We start from the raw sequence: 24,814 nt of genomic DNA, 5'->3' as shown, positions 1-24,814 counted from the left end.
TTGATACTTTAACTGGGTCGGTATCGGGATCCCGGCATTTGGGATAACGGCGGTCAGAATACCGACAGCAGAATCCGGATGTGCAGGATCCTGACACCTGTTCAGTAAGTATACAAACATTAACCGCCTAACCCTCCCTCCCCGCAGCCTCACACTGGCACTGCCACCCCCCACAGCCTAACTCTAACCCGCAGCCTAGCCCTAACCCTCCTTCGTGGTGTCTAACCCGCCCCCCCCCCCCCCTCCCTCCCGACAGCCTAACCCTAACTGTCCCCCCGCAGCCTGTACCTGACCACCATTAGGGTGCTGGCAGTTGGGATCCCGACCCCGCCATTGTGATTTTGACCAGTGTCAGGATTGCGGCAACGGCATCCCGATCGCTGGTATGGTGACCGGATTCCCTTTAACCTCTCTGCAATTTATTTAGTTTAAACCTGAAAATATATTTCTCTATCGTCCTAGTGGATGCTGGGGTTCCTGAAAGGACCATGGGGAATAGCGGCTCCGCAGGAGACAGGGCACAAAAAGTAAAGCTTTAGGATCAGGTGGTGTGCACTGGCTCCTCCCCCTATGACCCTCCTCCAAGCCTCAGTTAGATTTTTGTGCCCGGCCGAGAAGGGTGCAATCTAGGTGGCTCTCCTAAAGAGCTGCTTAGAAAAGTTTAGCTTAGGTTTTTTATTTTACAGTGAGTCCTGCTGGCAACAGGATCACTGCAACGAGGGACTTAGGGGAGAAGAAGTGAACTCACCTGCGTGCAGGATGGATTGGCTTCTTGGCTACTGGACATCAGCTCCAGAGGGACGATCACAGGTACAGCCTGGATGGTCACCGGAGCCTCGCCGCCGGCCCCCTTGCAGATGCTGAAACAAGAAGAAGGTCCAGAATCGGCGGCATGAAGACTCCTCAGTCTTCTTAAGGTAGCGCACAGCACTGCAGCTGTGCGCCATTTCCTCTCAGCACACTTCACACGGCAGTCACTGAGGGTGCAGGGCGCTGGGAGGGGGGCGCCCTGGGAGGCAATGAAAACCTATTTTTGGCTAAAAATACCTCACATATAGCCTCCGGGGGCTATATGGAGATATTTAACCCCTGCCAGAATCCGTTAAGAGCGGGAGACGAGGACGCCGAAAAAGGGGCGGGGCCTATCTCCTCAGCACACAGCGCCATTTTCCCTCACAGAAAGGCTGGAGGGAAGGCTCCCAGGCTCTCCCCTGCACTGCACTACAGAAACAGGGTTAAAACAGAGAGGGGGGGCACTAAATTTGGCGTTAGAAATATATAAAAAAGATGCTATAAGGGAAAACACTTATATAAGGTTGTCCCTATATAATTATAGCGTTTTTGGTGTGTGCTGGCAAACTCTCCCTCTGTCTCTCCAAAGGGCTAGTAGGTCCTGTCCTCTATCAGAGCATTCCCTGTGTGTGTGCTGTGTGTCGGTACGTGTGTGTCGACATGTATGAGGACGATGTTGGTGAGGAGGCGGAGCAATTGCCTGTAATGGTGATGTCACTCTCTAGGGAGTCGACACCGGAATGGATGGCTTATTTAGGGAATTACGTGATAATGTCAACACGCGGCAAGGTCGGTTAACAACATGAGACGGCCGACAAACAATTAGTACCGGTCCAGACGTCTCAAAAACACCGTCAGGGGTTTTTAAAAACGCCCGTTTACTTTAGTCGGTCGACACAGACACAGACAGGGACACTGAATCCAGTGTCGACGGTGAATAAACAAACGTATTCCTTATTAGGGCCACACGTTAAGGGCAATGAAGGAGGTGTTACATATTTCTGATACTACAAGTACCACAAAGAGGGTATTATGTGGGATGTGAAAAAACTACCGTAGTTTTTCCTGAATCAGATAAATTAAATGAAGTGTGTGATGATGCGTGGGTTCCCCCCGATAGAAAATATGGGCGGTATACCCTTTCCCGCCAGAAGTTAGGGCGCGTTGGGAAACACCCCTTAGGGTGGATAAGGCGCTCACACGCTTATCAGAACAAGTGGCGGTACCGTCTATAGATAGGGCCGTCCTCAAGGAGCCAGCTGACAGGAGGCTGGAAAATATCATAAAAAGTATATACACACATACTGGTGTTATACTGCGACCAGCGATCGCCTCAGCCTGGATGTGCAGAGCTGGGGTGGCTTGGTCGGATTCCCTGACTAAAAATATTGATACCCTTGACAGGGACAGTATTTTATTGACTATAGAGCATTTAAAGGATGCATTTCTATATATGCGAGATGCACAGAGGGATATTTGCACTCTGGCATCAAGAGTAAGTGCGATGTCCATATCTGCCAGAAGATGTTTATGGACACGACAGTGGTCAGGTGATGCAGATTCCAAACGGCACAAAGGTGTATTGCCGTATAAAGGAAGAGGAGTTATTTGGGGTCGGTCCATCGGACCTGGTGGCCACGGCAACTGCTGGAAAATCTACCATTTTTACCCTAAGTCACATCTCTGCAGAAAAAGACACCGTCTTTTCAGCTTCAGTCCTTTCGTCCCTATAAGAGTCATATCTGCCCAGGGATAGAGGAAAGGGAAGAAGACTGCAGCAGGCAGCCCATTCCCAGGAACAGAAGCGTTCCACCGCTTCTGACAAGCTCTCAGCATGACGCTGAGACCATACAGGACCCCTGGATCCTACAAGTAGTATCCCAGGGGTACAGATTGGAATGTCGAGACGTTTCCCCTGCGCAGGCTCCTGAAGTCTGCTTTACCAAGGTCTCCCTCCGACAAGGAGGCAGTATGGGAAACAATTCACGAGCTGTATTCCCAGCAGGTGATAATTAAATTACCCCTCCTACAACAAGAAAAGGGGTATTATTCCACACTATATTGTGGTACTGAAGCCAGAAGGCTAGGTGAGACCTATTCTAAATCTAAAAAAATTTGAACACTTACAAAGGTTCAAATCAAGATGGAGTCACTCAGAGCAGTGATAACGAACCGGGAAGAAGGGGACTATATGGTGTCCCGAGACATCAGGGATGCTTACCTCCATGTCCTAAATTTGCCCTTATCACTAAGGGTACCTCAGGTTCGTGGTACAGAACTGTCACTATCAGTTTCAGACGCTGCCGTTTGGATTGTCCACGGCACCCCGGGTCTTTACCAAGGTAATGGCCGAAATGATGGTTCTTCTTCGAAGAAAAGGCGTCTTAATTATCCCTTACTTGGACGATCTCCTGATAAGGGCAAAGTCCAGGGAACAGTTGGAGGTCGGAGTAGCACTATCTCGGATACTGTTACAACAGCAGGGGTGGATTCTAAATATTCCAAAATCGCAGCTGATCCCGACAACAAGTCTCCTGTGCTTAGGGATGATTCTGGACACAGTCCAGAAAAAGGTGTTTCTCCCGGAAGAGAAAGCCAGGGATTTATCAGAGCTAGTCAGGAACCTCCTAAAATCAGTGCATCATTGCACAAGGGCCATGGTAAAAAAATGGTGACTTCCTTCGAAGCAATTCCAGTCGGCAGATTTCATGCAAGAACTTTTCAGTGGGATCTGCTGGACAAATGGTCCGGATCGCATCTTCAGATGCATCAGCGGATAACCCTATATCCAAGGACAAGGGTGTCTCTCCTGTGGTGGTTACAGAGTGCTCATCTTCTAGAGGGCCGCAGATTCGGCATTCAGTTTTGGATGTTGGTGACCACGGAGGCCAGCCCGAGAGGCTGGGGAGCAGTCACACAAGGAAAAAATTTCCAGGGAGTGTGATCAAGTCTGGAGACTTTTCTCCACATAAATATAGCTAAGGGTAAATTTATAATGCTCTAAGCTTAGCAAGACCTCTGCTTCAAGGTCAGCCGGTATTGATCCAGTGGGATAAAACATCACGGCAGTCGCCCACGTAAATAGACAGGGCGGCACAAGAAGCAGGAGGGCAGTGGCAAAAACTGCAAGGACTTTTCGCTGGGCGGAAAATCATGTGATAGCACTGTCAGCAGTGTTTCATTCCGGGAATGGAAACTGGGAAGCAGACTTCCTCAGTAGGCACGACCTCCACCCGGCAGAGTGGGAACTTCATGGGGAAGTTTTCCACATGATTGTAAACCGTTGGGAATTACCAAAGGTGGACATGATGGCGTCCCGTCTGAACAAAAAACGGGACAGGTATTGCGCCAGGTTAAGAGACCCTCAGGCAATAGCTGTGGACGTTCTGGTAACACCGTGGGTGTACCAGTCGGTGTATGTGTTCCATCCTCTGCTTTTCATACCTAAGGTACTGAGAATTATAAGACGTAGAGGAGTAAGAACTATACTCATGGCTCCGGATTGGCCAAGAAGGACTTGGTACCCGGAACTTCAAGAGATGCTCACAGAGGACTTATGGCCTCTGCCGCTAAGAAGGGACTTGTTTCAGCAAGTACCATGTCTGTTCCAAGACTTACCGCAGCTGCGTTTGACGGCATGGCGGTGGAACGCCGGATCCTAAGGGAAAAGGCATTCAGGAAGAGGTCATTCCTACCCTGGTCAAAGCCAGAAAGGAGGTGACCGCACAACATTATCACCACATGTGGCGAAAATATGTTGCGTGGTGTGAGGCCAGGAAGGCCCCACGAAGAAATTTCAACTCGGTCGATTCCTGCATTTCCTGCAAACAGGAGTGTCTATGGGCCTCAAATTGGGGTCCATTAAGGTTCAAATTTCGGCCCTGTCGATTTTTCTTCCAGAAAGAATTGGCTTCAGTTCCTGAAGTCCAGAAGTTTGTCAAGGGAGTATTGCATATACAACCCCCTTTTGTGCCTCCAGTGGCACTGTGGGATCTCAACGTAGTTCTGGGATTCCTCAAAACACATTGGTTTAAAACCAGTCAAATCTGTGGATTTGAAGCATCTCACATGAAAAGTGAACATGCTCTTGGACCTGGCCTGGACCAGGCGAGTGTCAAATTGGTGGTTTTTTTCTCAAAAAAGCCCATATCTGTTTGTCCATTCGGACAGGGCAGAGCTGCGGACTCGTCCCCAGTTCTCTCCCTAAGGTGGTGTCAGTGTTTCACCTGAACCAGCTTATTGTGGTGTCTTGCGCCTACTAGGGACTTGGAGGACTCCAAGTTGCTAGATGTGGTCAGGGCCCTGAAAATATAGGTTCCAGGACGGCTGGAGTCAGGAAAACTGACTTGCTGTTATCCTGTATGCACCCAACAAACTGGGTGCTCTTGCTTCTAAGCAGACTTTTGCTAGTTGGATGTGTAATACAATTCAGCTTGCACATTCTGTGGCAGGCCAAAATATGTAAATGCCCATTCCACAAGGAAGGTGGGCTCATCTTGGGCGGCTGCCCGAGGGGTCTCGGCTTTACAACTTTGCCGAGCGGCTATTTAGTCAGGGGCAAACACGTTTGTAAAATCCTACAAATTTGATAACCTGGCTAAGGAGGACCTGGAGTTCTCTCATTCGGTGCTGCAGAGTCATCCGCACTCTCCCGCCCGTTTGGGAGCTTTGGTATAATCCCCATGGTCCTTTCAGGAACCCCAGCATCCACTAGGACGATAGAGAAAATAAGAATTTACTTACCGATAATTCTATTTCTCGGAGTCCGTAGTGGATGCTGGGCGCCCATCCCAAGTGCGGATTATCTGCAATACTTGTACATAGTTACAAAAATCGGGTTATTATTGTTGTGAGCCATCTTTCAGAGGCTCCGCTAGTATCATACTGTTAACTGGGTTCAGATCACAGGTTGTACAGTGTGATTGGTGTGGCTGGTATGCGTCTTACCCGGGATTCATAAATCCTTCCTTATTGTGTACGCTCGTCCGGGCACAGTAACCTAACTGAGGCTTGGAGGAGGGTCATAGGGGGAGGAGCCAGTGCACACCACCTGATCCTAAAGCTTTACTTTTTGTGCCCTGTCTCCTGCGGAGCCGCTATTCCCCATGGTCCTTTCAGGAACCCCAGCATCCACTACGGACTCCGAGAAATAGAATTATCGGTAAGTAAATTCTTATTAATTGTATAATATAAAAATTTGTATATAATTTGATATTTACTAATCTACCATACAGTGTTTGACCCTTTCTTATTTACTCGCACACGATTCTGCACTATTATGGGGGTCTATTTACTAAGCCTTGGATGGAGATAAAGGGGGTCATTCCGAGTTGTTCGCTAGCAGATTTCGGTCGCAGCGATCAGGCAAAAAATCGGCACTTCTGCACATGCGGCGCAATGCGCACGCACTTCATTTCTATTACAACGAACGATGTAGTTTCACACAAGGTCTAGCGAAGCTTTTCAGTCGCACTGCTGGCCGCAGAGTGATTGGCAGGAAGAGGGCGTTTCTGGGTGTCAACTGACCGTTTTCAGGGAGTGTGTGGAAAAACACAGGCATGCCAGATAAAAACGCAGGCGTGGCTGGGCGAATGCAGGGCGTGTTTGTGACGTCAAAACAGGAACTGAATAGTCTGAAGTGATCGCAAGCGCTGAGTAGGTCTGAAGCTACTCTGAAACTGCACAAAATTATTTTGTAGCCGCTCTGCCATCCTTTCGTTCACACTTCTGCTAAGCTAAAATACACTCCCAGAGGGCGACGGCATAGAGTTTGCACGGCTGCTAAAAGCAGCTAGCGAGCGAACAACTCGGAATGACCACCAAAGTCGCTGGAGATAACGCAACAGCCAATTGGCTCCTGTAATTTTTCAAACACAACCTGTGGCATGACAGTTAGGAGCTGATTGGCTGGTGCTTTATCTACAGCGACTTTCTCCATCCAAGGCTTAGTAAATAGACCAAACTATCTTTGTAAATGGCTTTGCCAAAACTCACTATTTACTCTTAGCACTGAAGCCAATTATGGGCTGAAACACATTCCACAGTTAGTGTCAGGTAACGCAACATTTTATTTTATTTTTCTAAATGTGTAAAACCAACACCCCTAAACCAAGGGCAAATACTGGAAGTGCCTGAGACATGACGTGTATGTGAGACTCCATGAATGAAAGGCGCCTTGTCCAATACGCGGTAGCGTCTCTGTGTGGGGAAATTGGTATATAAAGAGTCTTAGTTAGGCCAGTGTCCTGTCCCATAGCCAGTAAAGATTTATCTATGTGTTTTGCTGTTTGTCTTTGTGATTTAGAATGTAATATTTAATAAATATAAATAAATAAATAAATTATATATATATATATATATAAAAAATTAAATAAAATATTTAATTCTATTAAATAATGTAATGCCTACAACCCTTTCATTCAATCCAATGCAGAATATATTTTAGCACTTTCTATCCATACGTTCTAGTGTTTTTAGAACTCTAACAATATATTTTCCTTTTTGGACTTTACAAGAAAAGAAAAAGGAGGAAGAGAGATGCAGACGCACACTCCTAGCACTAAGAACACCGATAGTAAAAAAACTAAACCCTCACAATTAACATGGAGTATAATTGAAGTTCTTAGCACACATTTGCGCAAATATGCCGGCCCATGTGCCGCGACCAGGTGACTTCATCACATGGGTCCCTAACAATCAGGGCCGTAACTACGTGTGTGCCAAGGGGGCTTGGCACACAGCGCAGTTGCCCTGGGGGCACACGGCCAGCGGCATGTAATGAGTCAAATTGACTCATTACATGCCGCCTCTGAACTGCGCCGTGCGCCGCGCTGGAGGAGAGAAGACAGGAGCGCCGGGCAGCGGAGGAGGAGGGAGGGGGAGCAGAGAGCCGCAGCAGCGCTATTTGATTGGTAGTAAGCGCTGCTGCAGCATCCCCCTCTCCTTCTGTATTGGCTGCCTGGCGCTGCTGTGGATGCATCCCAGCATCCACAGCAGCGCCGGGCAGCCAATACAGAAGGAGAGGGGGATGCTGCAGCAGCGCTTACTACCAATCAAATAGCACTGCTGCGGCTCTCTGCTCCCCCTCCCTCCTCCTCCTCAACTGACTTCACACTGCACCGAGAGGGAGATGCACGAGGAGCCTGTCAGCGGGGAGAAGGTAAGTATGTCTCTCTCTCTCTCTCTCTCTCCTGCAATGTGTAAAAAGGGGTCCCATCTGCTGCAATGTGTAAAAAGGGGTCCCATCTGCCGCAATGTGTAAAAAGGGGTCCCGTCTGCCGCAATGTGTAAAAAGGGGTCCCGGCTGCCGCAATGCGTAAAAAGGGGTCCCGGCTGCCGCAATGCGTAAAAAGGGGTCCCATCTGCCGCAATGCGTAAAAAGGGGTCCCATATGCCGCAATGCGTAAAAAGGGGTCCCATCTGCCGCAATGCGTAAAAAGGGGTCCCATCTGCCGCAATGTGTAAAAAGGGGTCCTGGCTGCCGCAATGTGTAAAAAGGGGGACTGGCTGCCGCAATGTGTAAAAAGGGGTCCCGTCTGCCGCAATGTGTAAAAAGGGGGACTGGCTGCCGCAATGCGTAAAAAGGGGTCCCGGCTGCCGCAATGCGTAAAAAGGGGTCCCATCTGCCGCAATGCGTAAAAAGGGGTCCCATCTGCCGCAATGTGTAAAAAGGGGTCCCGTCTGCCGCAATGTGTAAAAAGTGGTCCTGGCTGCCGCAATGTGTAAAAAGGGGGACTGGCTGCCGTAATGTGTAAAAAGGGGTCCTGGCTGCCGCAATGTGTAAAAAGGGGGACTGGCTGCCGCAATGTGTAAAAAGGGGGACTGGCTGCCGCAATGTGTAAAAAGGGGGATGCTGTCTGCTGTAATGTATAAAAGGGGCTCTACCTGGTGTAGTGGCGCTACTGTGCAGCGTAATTTGAATAATGGAGACTACTGTGCACCGTAGTATGAATTGCTATTATTTTGTTGCCACGCCCCTTCCCGTGAAGCCACGCCCCTATATATTTTTCGCGCACGGCGTGCACTGCGCCTGTCTTGTACGGGGGGGGGGGGGGGGGGGGGCGGCAATGTCAGTTCTTGCACACAGCGCTAAAATGCCTAGTTACGGCACTGCTAACAATCCTAATACTATCACGTTATAGAAGTGAAAAAAAGAAGAAATAATGTTTCTTTATTGATGCACATAAATGTAATTTAAAATATAACCTTTATTGTAATAATTAAAAAGACAATACAATTAAGCATACACCTAATATACACAGTGTGTAAAGTGTTATTAAAGTGACAATAAAAGCTAGGCTTCCTGTATTTATTTATCTTTTAATTCAAGTATCTCGTTGCGGATTGGGACAGTTGTATCTATGTACTGGGAAATAAATTATATGTGAGTATTCCTTCAGATTCACCTTCAATAACTGAATAGATTAACCAAGGTTTTTTATCAATAATGTTTACTATAATGTATTTTATGTATCAGCCAGAGATAGCATACTCTGTATTATACCTGCATTCCAAATATTTTTCAAAAGTCCAGCCTCCTATTGGTGAATATATTGTAATCCAATTCAATATAAAAAAATTGATGCCAGCCAATTGGAGCTTTTGCATAACTCATTAAACCCCATCTGTAATGGGTAAGTATAGGTTTATATAATGTCAGTGCTTATAAACATAATACGTATACACCGATTAAAAAATTTATGTGGAGATATGATCAATGCTCCTTAAATGTCCTTTATGAAAACACACCCATATGGGTAAAATGACACGTTTAAAATTTATAAAATGCACTGTTCAACATGTATGTGCGAATATTCGTGGCCAATTATTGTCTGATATTCCCACAATGAGCTACTATAATTACAGTAGAGACTCGCTCTAAAACAATATAATAGAGATTATGGGGTCTATTCAATGCCTGTCGGATCCTCTCCGACGGAGAGGATCTGACAGTTCAGTATTCAATTTGCGGGCATTTCCGACAGGTTTTGCCCGTTTTCGACAATGCTGATCCGACTTTTTTTTTTTTAAGTCGAATCAGCATTGTCGGAAATGGCCGCAAATTTGACAAAATACGTGGATCAGCAGCTAATACGCCAGTCCACATGTTTTCCGACAAGTTGGAATTTCAGACGAGAAAAAACTGTTCTGATTCAACCTAAAAAAAGTCGTAAAGTGCTGTCTTTCTGACTTGATGACAATTCCGACTTCAATTGAATAGACCCCGATAAATTCAAACAGAACTCTTCATATGATAGATCCTGTCATCACAGGGAAAAAGGCTTTATTTCAAATATAATGATGTAATCTTTTATATATTGTATCAGACGGTATAACTGTTAGCATTACTGCCTCACAGCACTGAGGTCATAGGTTCGATTCCCACAATGGTCCTAACTGTGTGGAGTTTGTATATTCTCCCTATGCTTGCGTAGGTTTCCTCTAGGTACTCCGGTTTCCTCCCACAAACCAAAAATGTACAGGTAGGTTAATTGGCTCCCAACAAAATTAACGTGTGTGTGTGTGCGTGTACATGTGATAGGGAATATAGATTGTAAGCTCCACTGGGGCAGGGACTGATGTGAATGGCCAAATATTCTCTCTAAAGCGCTGTGGAATATGTGTGCACTATATAAATAACTGGTAATAAATAATAATATTGGATATATTACATAATTACCAAAATACTGTGATGTACTCAAACTATTCAATTGTGCATTTGGCATATTTATATCCCTAACTTTACTGCAAATTACTGCTAGGCACTGTATGTATGCTCTTTGAGCTATATATATATATATATATATATATTTATTCGTAAAAACGGACAGCACACCTGTTGTAAAACAAAATGGAAAGTCCTGGTGCCAGCGGTAGGTGCACGGGCAGTACACCATATAACAGAAGAAATCCACCACGGCACTCAGTAAATAACACGCAAAGAGGCAGAAATAGGTATTTCTGCCTCTTTGCGTGTTATTTACTGAGTGCCGTGGAGGATTTCTTCTATATATATATATATATATATATATATATATATTATATTATATGTTACAGTGTTATTATGAGTGCCTATATTATGCAGTGTTATCTATGTGATCACTGCTCTGGATACATTTTTTGTTACTTTTAATGTCTACTGTTACAAATGAATTGACACAAATATAACATGTATAAAAGATACTGATAATTGCCATATGTATGCTTTCTAAGCTAAGTGGATATCTCCTATATATTTGGCTACATCTGTGACTCTGTGCCTGGCCGTAACGCTGGGTGGAGTCACAGCGGTGGGCGGAGTCAGCAAGTCTCTGCTCCTGCTGCCTGTCCATCTCTCTCTCTCCCCTCCCCCCACCCATCAGCAGCTCTGACTCCCCGGCCGCGGCGCCGGGCCAACAACAACGGCTGATGCCGCCCCCGGCATACACATTAGGAGGGACGGGTGGCGCAGGAGAAGGCTTTCATAGCCCTCCCTGCCTCGCATACACAGACCCGCCGCCTCCTCCGCACACATCCAGCTGTCCGCTCTCCTGCTGTGACAGGAGGCGAGTGCTGCATTGACGTCATCTCCTGCAGCACTCTCCTCCTGTCACACAGAAGAGCTGCCACACACACTCCAGTCTCCGGGGGCTGCCAGCATCTACAGGCAAGCTGGAAACACCCCCGGCGCGAGAGAGAACAGACCCGCGAGGCCACGCCCCTTTCACAGCAGGCCACGCCCCCTTTTCGTCCGCTGGGGGGGGGGAGATGTGTGTAACAGTAATGCTGACCCGGTGACGCCTCTGGACACTACTGTTTACCAGCCTGCAGCAGCCGCCCACAGCCTCAACGGTGAGTGCCTCCGGCCATCCTACCCACTGTATCTATGTCTGGTCACCACTTTGCACAAGTCTCCTCTTCTGGTGCCCTCCCCCTCCACTACTTCCCCCCCCTCTCTTCATCAGCTTCCTCACTGGGGACCCTCCCTGCCGCCCCGCGTCTCTATATCCCCTCCCTACCGCCCCGCGTCTCTCTATCCCCTCCCTACCGCCCCGCGTCTCTCTATCCCCTCCCTACCGCCTGCGTCTCTCTATCCCCTCCCTACCGCCCCGCGTCTCTCTATCCCCTCCCTACCGCCCCGCGTCTCTCTATCCCCTCCCTACCGCCCCGCGTCTCTCTATCCCCTCCCTACCGCCCCGCGTCTCTCTATCCCCTCCCTACCGCCCGCGTCTCTCTATCCCCTCCCTACCGCCCGCGTCTTTCTATCCCCTCCCTACCGCCCGCGTCTCTATATCCCCTCCCTACCGCCCGCGTCTTTCTATCCCCTCCCTACCGCCCGCGTCTCTCTATCCCCTCCCTACCGCCCGCGTCTCTCTATCCCCTCCCTACCGCCCGCGTCTCTCTATCCCCTCCCTACCGCCCGCGTCTTTCTATCCCCTCCCTACCGCCCGCGTCTCTATATCCCCTCCCTACCGCCCCGCGTCTCTCTATCCCCTCCCTACCGCCCGCGTCTTTCTATCCCCTCCCTACCGCCCCGTGTCTCTCTATCCCCTCCCTACCGCCCCGTGTCTCTCTATCCCCTCCCTACCGCCCCGTGTCTCTGTATCCCCTCCCAGCCGCCCCGCCTCTCTGTATCCCCTCCCAGCCGCCCCGCCTCTCTGTATCCCCTCCCTACCGCCCCACGTCTCTCTATCCCCTCCCTACCGCCCGCGTCTCTGTATCCCCTCCCTACCGCCCCGCGTCTCTGTATCCCCTCCCAGCCGCCCCGCCTCTCTGTATCTACCTGCTGCCCCGCGTCTCTGTATCCCCTCCCTACCGCCCGCGTCTGTCTGTATCCCCTCCTTCCTACGCCTCTGTATCCCCACCCTACCACCCCGCGTCTCTCTAACCCCTCCCTACCGCCCGCGTCTCTCTATCCCCTCCCTACCGCCCGCGTCTCTCTATCCCCTCCCTACCGCCCACGTCTCTCTATCCCCTCCGTGCCACCCTGTGTCTCTATCCCCTCCCTACCGCCCGCATCTCTCTATCCCCTCCCTACCGCCCTGCGTCTCTCTATCCCCTCCCTACCGCCCGCATCTCTCTATCCCCTCCCTACCGCCCCGCGTCTCTCTATCCCCTCCCTACCGCCCACGTCTCTCTATCGCCACCCTGCGTCTCTCTATCCCCTCCCTACCGCCCGCGTCTCTCTATCCCCTCCCTACCGACCGCGTCTCTCTATCCCCTCCCTACCGCCCACGTCTCTCTATCCCCTCCGTGCCACCCTGTGTCTCTATCCCCTCCCTACCGCCCGCATCTCTCGATCCCCTCCCTACCGCCCTGCGTCTCTCTATCCCCTCCCTACCGCCCGCATCTCTCTATCCCCTCCCTACCGCCCTGCGTCTCTCTATCCCCTCCCTACCGCCCACGTCTCTCTATCGCCACCCTGCGTCTCTCTATCCCCTCCCTACCGCCCTGCGTCTCTCTATCCCCTCCCTACCGCCCTGCGTCTCTCTATCCCCTCCCTACCGCCCGCATCTCTCTATCCCCTCCCTACCGCCCACGTCTCTCTATCCCCTCCCTACCGCCCTGCGTCTCTCTATCCCCTCCCTACCGCCCGCATCTCTCTATCCCCTCCCAGCCGCCCCGCGTCTCTCTATCCCCTCCCTACCACCCACGTCTCTATCGCCACCCTGCGTCTCTCTATCCCCTCCCTACCGCCCTGCGTCTCTCTATCCCCTCCCAGCCGCCCCGCCTCTCTGTATCCTCTACCTGCTGCCCCAAATCTCTGTATCCCCTCCCCAACACCCTGCATCTCTGTATCCCCCCTCCCTACCGCCCACGTCTCTCTATCCCCTCCCTGCCACCCTGCGTCTCTCTATCCCCTCCCAGCCGCCCCGCCTCTCTGTATCCTCTACCTGCTGCCCCGCATCTTTATATCCCCTCCCTAACACCCTGCATCTCTGTATCCCCTCCCTACCACCCGCGTCTCTCTATCCCCTCCCTACCGCCCTGCGTCTCTCTATCCCCTCCCTACCGTCCCACGTCTCTGTATCCCCTCCTCCCTACGCCTCTGTATCCCCACCCTACCACCCCGCTTCTCTCTATCCCCTCCCTACCGCCCTGTGTCTCTGTATCCCCTCCCTACCGCTCTCTGCCCCCCATAGTTACCGGTATATTGGTGATGCTCCGCTCTGCCGCCTCCTCCCTATCCCTCACACAGCAAGCGCAGGGCGCAAGCCCAGCACCGAGCACATGACCGCGCTGTCCATGCCCATTGGCCCTGGTACCAGCTCCAGCCATCGCCCCCTCCTCCTACTGCACCTGAGGGGGGCGCGCACATAGCGCATGCAGAGGGAACTGGTGCACCTGCGGCCGCGTGGAGACCTTGCGTGCGCAACATGTCCGTGTTGCTACACCTGAAGGATGGTACGGTGTAGAGAGAGGACACAGCTGCCCCTGCTCCGCATTGTATCAGCACTTCCCTCTGTGTCTAATGACACCATTTACCTCTTCATGCAGGTATGTCTATATCACATACATCCTTATCCGTGTCCTATATATTGTTACACATACAATCACATAGGTATAGGTCCCGCACCCCCTCCCCCCACACCTGCATCCACCTCCCCGTCCACTCGCAGCATCTACATACTCCCTGCCTCATCCGCGGTCCCCCCCGCACCCGCTACATTCGTGCTCTGCAGGCACTGTTCACGCCGTCGCAAGGGGCTACGTCCCCTCCACCATTGGAAGCACTTTCGTCGTGCAATATTTAACCACTAACAAACCTAGGAATGCAGGTAATACTCATACAAATATTGAACCGCAGCAAGGCGTGCAGGGGTTAAGGGGGCGTAGCCCCTTTCGACGGTGTGAAGAGCGCCCGTAGGGCGCGATAAAGCACCTAGTTATTTATATTCTCCTCTATCTTTGAGGTGCTCAGCTGATACATACACAATGCTTATGGTTACATATAACAATGATGCATTTAATTTCCTATATTCCATATTCTTAATCCTGAGGCATTCCCTTGCTAATTTGCAATTATTGTACATTGATATATTCTATAGTCTGCACACAGGTTATACCCCTTTCAGACCGCCACCTCTGAACACGGGATATATATAAATATATAGTTGACCTGCTGTGTTTATATTCACTTCTAATCTCCCAGAGAAATTCCTCAAAACCGCAATGGTGTGCTTATCTAGCTCCTATTTAGAGTGCACTATTCTTATGAATGATTTATATCAATGATCTCCAACCTTAATTGGGGTGTGGGCTACTTTCGGAAAAAAAATCTAAGAAGGGGAGCTTCCCCCTCCCCCCAATGCGAGTGCTTTCCTGCGAAAATGGGTGTGGCCTCACAAGTACAAGTAATCCTCCCCCCCCCCCCCCCCCCCCCCCCCCGCATAGTGCCAGATACACAAATAATGCCCCTCAGCAGTGCCAGATACACAAATAATGCCCCTCAGCAGTGCCAGATACACAAATAATGCCCCCCAGCATTGCCAGATACAATGCCCCCACCAGTGGCAGATATAATTCCTCCCGCAGTGCCATTTAAAATGCCCCCCGCAGCACCAGATAAAATGCCCCCCCCCACCCCACCCGCAGTGTCCGATACAGTGCCCCACACAGTGCTAACCCTTGCTGGCTTCTTCTACTGCCGCCGGTGCTGCTCCTCCTGTATGAGGGACGGAAGGGGAGGAGAGCACAGCGCGCGCCTCTCCTGTGGCATCCGGAGAGTGGCTGTGGGGAGGGTGACAGAGTGTCCGGCGGCGGCAGGCATTTAAAATATGGTGCCGGTAAGTGAGCGAATCAAAACTCGCTGTCCGGCAGCCAATCAGGTGCCACCACTGCCGGTCCACGAGCTCTGATTGGCGGACAGCCGTCACCATATTAAAAATGAAGGGAGGAGGAGTGCCAGTGACCGCCCAAGCCTGTGCGCTCTGTGAGCTACCGGAAATACTACTGCGAGCTATAGGTTGGAGATGACTGATTTATATCCTAATTAGCTGAACTTTGCTGCACATATTATAAGTATGGAGATGCTTTACATTAATTTAACTATGCATTGTAAGTACGCAGCCCACACGTGATTAATTTTGGACTTTTTCCAGGCAAGTCCTTTTCGGACTTTGGCTAATGTGCATGTGTAACGGGCAGGGGCGGATTGGGAACAAAAAGCGGCCCTGGAAAAATTTGTACTAGTGGCCCCACATGGGCAGCACCAGAGGTGTAAGGTCTAGCCATGGGCCATGGCAGCAGCACCCTCCCCCCAAGACTTTCCAGAGAGTGGGCATGTCCAGCATCAAGGGGGAAGTTAAAAAGAAATAAAATTAAATATTATGAGCACATTATATGATACACCTTCAGAATTTAGGAAACTATATCATTCTTTAGAAAGATATATTTTCTTGCTTATTACACCAACCGTATCCCAATCACCATTCACTCAATCTTATATGATAGCCAAGCAGGCAGACAGAGCATACACTAGATCATCTGCAATCACAGGCTAAGTAATTTTCATATATGCAAATTATTTTGCATCTTATTCATCATGTCTATAAAAAGGACCACATGTCCTCAAACAAAACAGGCCCCACGGGTGCGTCTGCCCACCGGGGATCTACCCTGTAAACCCTATGACCAATCCAGTGCCAAACGCAGGATTTGCATGGGGGGGTTTCCAGAACTGGGCGGAGCCAATCACGGGGGTGGGGACTGAGGTGACCCAGTATATGCTGGGTCCGTAAAACTAGTGTGTGTATATATGTATATATATATATCTCTACACATATATATATATATATATATATATATATATATATATATATATATATATATATATATATATTTTAGTGGAGGGGGGTTTCTGGGTGCTCGGAAACCCCCCCTGGGTGCGCCACTGCAATCCGCCTCTGGTATCGGGATGAAAGTTTAATCGCATTGTACTGTTTCAGTATTGGTGCTGGCAAATAGGAGACTCAATCTCCTGCTTTCACGTACAGCAGTGTCTCCCTGCTCCAGAACTCAGGGACCCCAAATAGGGCATGTTATACAGCGGATGCGGTTACTATACTTCCTGTCAGGATCACAGCGTTCAGTATACTGACAGCCGGGGAAATGTCGGCAGTCGTAATCCCGACTGCAGCCCGGTATTCCCATATGGGTGGTGGGTCCACGCCACCACCCGAGTGGGAATATAACCTATGGCGAGCGAAGCTTGCCAAGCGCACTCGCTGCTGGGATTCCACTGTCGACGGCATCCCGTATGTATTCCGTTATGTTTTTTTTTGTTTTTTTGTTTTTTTACAGAACTCATCAGTGTCGCAAGTGACATTATTATCTTTTACAGTGAGTCAGCCAGTAATGAATACACCTGTGCACAGACTACGGAATCTGGGACACACACACAATTGGTTGTCCTAAAAACTGGAGTTGGGGAAACACTGAATTACAAGCTGCATAGCAGAATGACCAAACTAACATGTGAATTCCCATTTGTCCTAAGCACAACTGAAAAACATCTCCTGAGATTACGGTCCTTTTTGTTTTAATCTAACGTCTCATTAGGCTCCTCTTTAAGATGCTATGGACGGAATGTATCATGCATCGCATATTGGGCCTGATTCATGTTTGTAAGTAAAGCGTAAAAGCAAGTAACAAACCATGGGGTAAATTTACTAAGATGGGAGTTCTATTTAAGATGGGATGTTGCCCATAGCAACTAATCAAATTCCAGGTATTATCTTCTAGAAGGTGCTAGATAAATGAGAAGTAGAAGCTGATTGGTTGCTATGGGCAACATACCATCTTAAATAGAACTCCCATCTTAGTAAATTTACCCCCATGTATCCATGCAAGGGAAGCAATTACATTTAGATTTCTTTCTGTGCAGGGTAAATACTGGCTGCTTTTGCATGTACAGTACCCACAAATGTTAGACAACATTATTTTTACACTGCAATTTAGTTTTCCGTTTGAACACACCACACCCAAGTCTAACTCTCTCTGCACATGTTACATGTGCCTCACCTACAGTGCAACATGGTTTTGCCCAGATACTTGCGTTTTTCCTTTACTTACAAACGTGACTCAGGCCCCTTGTATGCAACACATTCCACCCCTTATCTCCTGCATAGTGCCATTTATTAACACTGTATGCATGAATAATAGCAAATATAAATGAAAAGTCCTTCGCATTGTGAGGACTTCTTGGTTTAGGACCCAGGATTCTTATGATGCATGCTATGGGGTACAAGCTCAAGAGTTTTTTGATTTTATGTAGCTTGGTACGGGTTGGGTAGGAAATCCTGGCAGTCTGGACCCCTTACAGTCTGAATCCCAACGGATATCTGTGAGTATTTTTACCCTATCCCTGACCCTAAACGTCCACCCTACCCCGCAACTTAACCGTAATCTCCCCAACAGTCCAACCCCAACCCTCCCCCTAGTGCCTGACCGTAAGCAAAATTAGGTACTTACCTTTGGGATCAGTCAGGATCCTGCTGTCCGTATTTTCTGTTGGGATCACTACTGCCGTGATCCTGACTCTGCATCCCCTTGGAACATATGGGGATTGTGGCAAACCCCTGAAAACTGCAGATTTTCAGAGGTTTGAACACATTTTGCTGTTAGTACAGCCCACCCTATGTATGTATGTATGTATGTATGTATGTATGTATGTATGTATGTATGTGTCCAACGGCGGGGGGGATTGACTTGGCATATTATATGACAAGCAAATATATGTATAATATATGACAAGCAAAATCTGATTTGGGATCAGTTATCTGTCAGTTATCCCTGTCCGTTATCCATGTATGTAATTGGTGGGCCCAGGTTGGAGAAAACTGGAAATGAGCTTATTGATCCATTCATGTAGCCCCCATTCTGAATGACCCGATTGGCTCAATTAGGTCCCATATGTGTGGACAAAATTGGCTACAGATAAGTCCTTCAGCATGAGGGACAGCATGAAGGGCCGTATTCCCGAGCCGATTTGGGGAGAGATGTGCGCTGAGCGTGCGGGGGGGGGGGGCGCTCATTTCACCCAGCGGGTGAAGTGAGCGACCTGCTAGATTGGCTTAGCACCAGCCATCGCTATCGCTGTGGGGGCTACACACGGAGTGATCGCTGCTTAAAGTCTAAGCAATCTAGCCAGATTGCTTAGATTTTACGCAGTGATCGCTCCGCAAGTACCCCCCTTAACAGATGCTAAACTTATATACTATTCTCTACAAGCGTCCAATTTTCCTCTGTCCTATTTTCAAGTATAACCCCCCCCCTCCCCTCCATTATCCCTTATGAGAGCTTGCAGAACTTAATCTATACATGTAATAAAACTGTAAGGTTTGAGTCCGTACATGGCATTCTTTTTTTAGAAATATACTTCTAGAGACTGTTTATGGAGATAAAAATTCAGATTTTATTTTTTATCTATTTGTCTATTCGCTTTGGCATCCCGCAAAAACTACTGGATGAATTTGGATTGCATTTTCACTATTGTATAGCTTAGTGACCTAGAATTATACTGCGGTTTGTATGATCTCGATATGACCTCATGGAGAGGAGGAATAAAGGAAAACCAGACCCTCACGCACTGAAAGTTGGTGTTCCGATCATGCTTCTGTGGAATATGACTCCACCCAAGTTATGCAACGGAACCCGACTTAAAGTGACTGCTCTGCAGAGGAGCCTAATTGAAGCTGGGATTCTGATGGGTTGTTGATAAAGAAGTCGCAGGGGCAAACGCTCAGGGCTACAAACATAGGCCCTCATTCCGAGTTGTTCGCTCGCTAGCTGCTTTTAGCAGCATAGCACACGCTAAGCCGCCGCCCTCTGGGAGTGCATCTTAGCTTAGCAGAATTGTGAACGAAAGATTAGCAGAATTGCGAATAGAAATTTCTTTGCAGTTTCTGATTAGCTCGGGACTTACTCTGCCACTGCGATCAGTTCAGTCAGTTTCGTTCCTGGTTTGACGTCACAAACACACCCAGCGTTTGCCCAGACACCCCCCCCGTTTCTCCAGCCACTCCCGTGTTTTTCCCAGAAACTGCAGCGTTTTTCCGCACACACCCATAAAACGGCCAGTTTCCACCCAGAAACACCCACTTCCTGTCAATCACACTCCAATCACCAGAACGATGAAAAATCCTCGTTATGCCGTGAGTAAAATACCTAACTTTTGTGTAAAATAACTAAGCGCATGCGCTCTGCGAACCTTGCGCATGCGCAGTAAGCGACTAATCACAATATAGCGAAACTCGGCAACGAGCGAACAACTCGGAATGAGGGCCATAGATCTCAGGACCAGCTGCTTCTCCTATGGGTAGCTTTACATGGCTTGCTCTCTAGTTAGTAACCCCAAGCATCTTTTTGTGTTAATCCCTGAAGAAAAAACTGTAAATATTGTTTGCAATGAAATGTTGTGGTCAATGTGTACAATATAAAATATACTTCACAATATTATATGGCACTACTGTCTTTGTATAATTCTTTCTGCTGTGCAATAACAGACATACACGCGAGCAAAGTCGTGGGCAAACAAAATAAAGGTAGCCTGTCTCTTTAAGGGCATATTAAAGGGAACTAAACTTCTTTTTTAAATGTTTTCTCTAAGAGGTAAACTAAATATGTTCTTAATGTGATCATTTCCCACTTCCAATGTATGTTTTATGATCACATTCTAAAACTACATGTGTAAAGTCAAATGCTAAATGCCACTACTAATGTGCCCTCATACACTGTGGCTTTAGTGTCGCCAAACAGCCCCTCTTGGTGTGACAGGTCTCAGGCGGGTCGTCCTCCCCGAGTGTCTAATTGGCACAAATAAAACAAACTGAAAGTGACAAAACTACTTAACTAGACTGCGCTGATCAGTTTGATGTGCGACATTTGTATATCTGTGTGCTACAGAGTCTGGATCTGTATACAAAGTGCTACCACGGCTTTCTCACTCCATGGGCCTAATTCAGACCTGATCGCAACAGCAAAATTTCTCTCTAATGGGCAAAACGATGTGCACTGCAGGTGGGGCAAATGTAACATGTGCAGAGAGAGATAGATTTGGGTGGGGTGTGTTCAAACTGAAATCTAAATTGCAGTGTAAAAAATAAAGAAGCCAGTATTTACCCTGCACAGAAACAAAATAACCTACCCAAGTCTTACTCTCTCTGCACATGTTATGTCTGCCCCCCCTGCAGTGCACATGCTTTTGCCCATTAGAGAAAGATTTTGCTTTTGCGATCAACCCTAAATTAGGCCCCATGTTCCATGTGCGTCATCTGCGAGTAAGATGCAAATCTCATGCCGCATGGCGTATGTGGGCATCAGTTTTATGCAGGTTCAGATTACTTGTTTTTCACCAGAAATACTTGTGTTTTTTTAATCTCGGCTGATTGCAAAGAGAGTAAGCTCTGAGGACCAGGCACCTGATGTGTGACTAGAGAGGCTGAGGGTATTGTATTTGCCTGTGACACTATAACTCCACACTAGAATAAAAATGTAAATATTCCCCATACATACATACATACATACATACATACATACATACATACATACATACATACATGCCGACATCCTGGCTGCCCTCTCCGGGAGAGAGCAGCCAGGTCGGCTCAGCAGGGGGGCGGGGCGGGGTTATGACATGGATAGGGGCAGAGCGGAGGCAAAACAGGGGCGGGCGGAGGCGGAACAGGGGAGGGGTTATCGTGGCACTTCATTTAAGCCACGCCCCCTGCTATGTAATGCCGCAATTACCGGCATTATACAGCAGGGGGCGTTGCTATGATGACACGATTCAGCAAGAATTGCGTCATCGACTGGCCGGACCGCCCACTTTACTCACTAAGTGGGCGGCCGGGCAGGGGGGCCCCTAAAAAATCGGGAGACTTGCCAGGGGGGCAGGAGGGTCACCCGATTTTCGGGAGCCTCCCGCTCATTCCGGGAGAGTAGGCAAGTATGACATACATACTTACTTACTTTTACTTACTTGCATACATGCATACATACATACATACATACATACATACATACATACATACATACATACATACATACATACATACAATTAAAAATATTCCACACCCTTCTAGGAGCCTGGCTAGCTCTCGGTCTAATCAGGACGGTATACTCTATGACCATATTTAGACGTAGTTTGGATTTTGTTACTAATAACTGAAGTGTGATGTATGAGGCTTTGAAAGACAAATTGTTTTGAGAGGAGTTTAAGTTGAGTTTTACCGAGCTCTTAAAGAACTAAAAGCATGTGGGCCATGTCGCATGCTTCTATTAAACAGACACGTGTTCAGTATCTGTATGTGCAAGTCTGTCTTCTGTAATGTAACTGACCACCTGCTTCTCATTCATATTTATCAGCTAGGAACCCTGCAATGCTTTCTTGTGGCCCCTAGCTTCCCTGAGATACACCATAGACTCACAGTAGTTTCTGGAAATCACAAATCTGCATAGACACTGTCCTGCTCATTGGTGCTCTCTAGAGCCCCTTCACCAGAAAGACCCTCCGACTTCAAGCCTTAGATGGGCAAAGTACTTTATGCTATTTATGAAGAGTTTAAGTTAGGATTGGTCATGACTTGAGCAAGACGGTGTTAAGCTAAGCCCCCACGTTTACAAGTGGATCACTACGTTTTTATTATGCTTAAAAGTGTACAGTTACACACAATGTCATAGTTTTACTTGAGTTAAAAACTTGTAAATGCCGTAATGTCTCTCACTGACTGAGGGTTTCGGGCCCTATACAGCAGAGACCTATTTCCGCTATTTGCCAATCCCCTGGTGGTCAGGGAATATTAAACGTGTTACAAATGCAGATTCTCCAATGCCAAATTGGGCATTTTTAACATGTTTAATTTCCCTGATGGATCGCTGCTCATCCCTGACCGCTGGTTGGTGGCTCCAGCTAGCGCTTCCAGCCGGGTTGCGGGTACTTGACAGTAGATAAAAACCACTTGCCCCCTTTCGTCTTCCTTTAAACACAGGTACATGCCCACACTTACACACTAGGGTAAATTTTGTTTTGCGAGCCAGTTACCCTACCAGTATATTTTTGGATTGCGGGAGGAAACTGAAGGAAAACCACACAAGCACAGGGAGGATAATACAAACTCCACACATATCTATGGTGAAAATTAAACCCATGCTGTGAGGCAGTAATGCTGACCATTACACCATCTGTACTGCCCATACACCGGGGGCCATAAGGGCATCAATTTTAATATTTATTTTTTGCCTTGTTTGGTAACATCTTAAGAAAATTGGATACAAAATACCTTTTATTTAGAAGATGGTAACATGAAAGACTTTCTATTTAAAGTTTATTGTTGAATGTAATAAAATGTTACCCCCCCCTGTTTGTGTGCCCCTCCCTTTTAGAATGTAAGCTCTCACGAGCAGGGTCCTCTTCCCTCATGTGCTTTTACGTCTCTTACTTAACCTATCTTCTTTTCAATACTCCCTTTGATAGCTCCAAATTCTTTGTTTTCTGCCGCCTCGATACTTATTTCAGTGCTGTTTACGGACGCAGCCGTGTTTTATATACCCTGTACTTGTCCTATATTGTATTGAACTGTAAAGGGCCCTACACACTGGTCGGTTTCTCTGAAAGCAATGAACGATAAATCGTTCATATCTTTCAGTGCTGATGCTTGAACGATGTGCGTCCCCTCTCTCTCATTCATAGTTGGTCTCCCGTCGTTTGAACATGCAGGTCAATATGGATGCCCTGCATGTTCGGGAATGGTGGCGTGGGGAGTAAAAAACAAACAAAAAACTTTAACTCCCCTCGTCACCCGCTCCTGCAGCAGCTCTGCCATATCGGCCGTTGGGCACCTCGTGCCGCAGATCGCAGAGTGTGTAGGGGGCTTAAGTCATTGTCTTCATGTTTTGCTTATTTGTTTACTCTGTAATTGGGTGCTCCGGATCCCATGTGGCGCCATATAAATAAATGGTAATAATAATGACTTAAACTAAACCTAGAAGGCAAAATTATGGCTGGCATTTACATGCAAGGCGCACAATGCATATAACATTTGAGAGAGCTGTATAATTTATGTTTATATTTCCGTTGGAGGACATTATCGCTCATTCTAGGCTCTGAAAGGAGCTCTTCAAAGAACAAGGGTCTGCACTCAGCTACTTTTAAGTTTTAATTAAAAGGCCATTTCCATTTGTCCTGCTGAGTGGAAGATTCCCAGAGATAACCTGACTTGCACAAGTAGAAGTCTTATCTCCCAAGGCTGCATTATCCGTTTACAGCAAGCACCTCCAGCAATCCCCCTTTGTCCACACCATTACCTATGTGGCACTGTCTGTTTTATTTAACATGTAACATTTAAACACAACTTTATCAGGCAGCCTGGGAGGTCAGAGGGAGCCTCCAGATTATGGCGTATCCTAGTACCTTTATATGTTTCTTATTATGTTGAGCATAATGAGGTTTAATGCATGTGTCAGTCTGCATTATAATCAGGCCATATTTGCCTTGTCTTCATATCCTGTCTTGTCTGCATTAGAATGAGAATACATACAAGATGTAGTATGCATTTAACAATTATAGTATCTGTTCTTATTTATGCATGAAATACTGACCTAGAACCAAGAATGTGACCAGATCAGAACTGATTAGCCCATTTAGTCTGGCCAGTTCTGAGCTGATCATTAATATGAATGGGATGACTTATCTGGATATTATAAGAGTCAGCTGCAAGGACCGGCCAGAAGATGTGTTCCTTACAAGCTGTGGATCCTCCAGTTGTATGCTCCAGACAGATCCCATTTCTACATGCTTTGTGTAAAGTGTACACAAGTAAATGATTGCCTGCTCACATGCTAAGCTCTGGGTAGATAATAATCTGTGACACAGATTTGCATTGGAACAAATCTGCCATGTCATGTATTTTTCTTTTACGATGCACCGTCCCTGCTATAGATATCTGCATAGCTACATTATGCAGTCTTCCTCCCGGGGGCTGGCTCAGCCCAGCCTGTCCAATGATAACTGTGTTGCTCTAATAGAGGAGGGATCCCTGTTGAT

The 24,814-nt window shown here is 47.8% G+C and overlaps 1 protein-coding gene across 6 annotated transcripts in view; it reads left to right on the top strand.

Moving 5' to 3' along the window:
* Positions 1 to 24,814, top strand: part of DAAM1 (dishevelled associated activator of morphogenesis 1) — a 237,831-nt gene that overhangs the window by 47,876 nt on the left and 165,141 nt on the right. The gene's annotated exons all lie outside the window — the stretch shown is intronic.

This window comes from Pseudophryne corroboree, chromosome 12, assembly GCF_028390025.1.
Source record: "Pseudophryne corroboree isolate aPseCor3 chromosome 12, aPseCor3.hap2, whole genome shotgun sequence".
Taxonomy (NCBI): domain Eukaryota; kingdom Metazoa; phylum Chordata; class Amphibia; order Anura; family Myobatrachidae; genus Pseudophryne; species Pseudophryne corroboree.
This window is presented reverse-complemented; position numbering and strand designations above follow the sequence as displayed.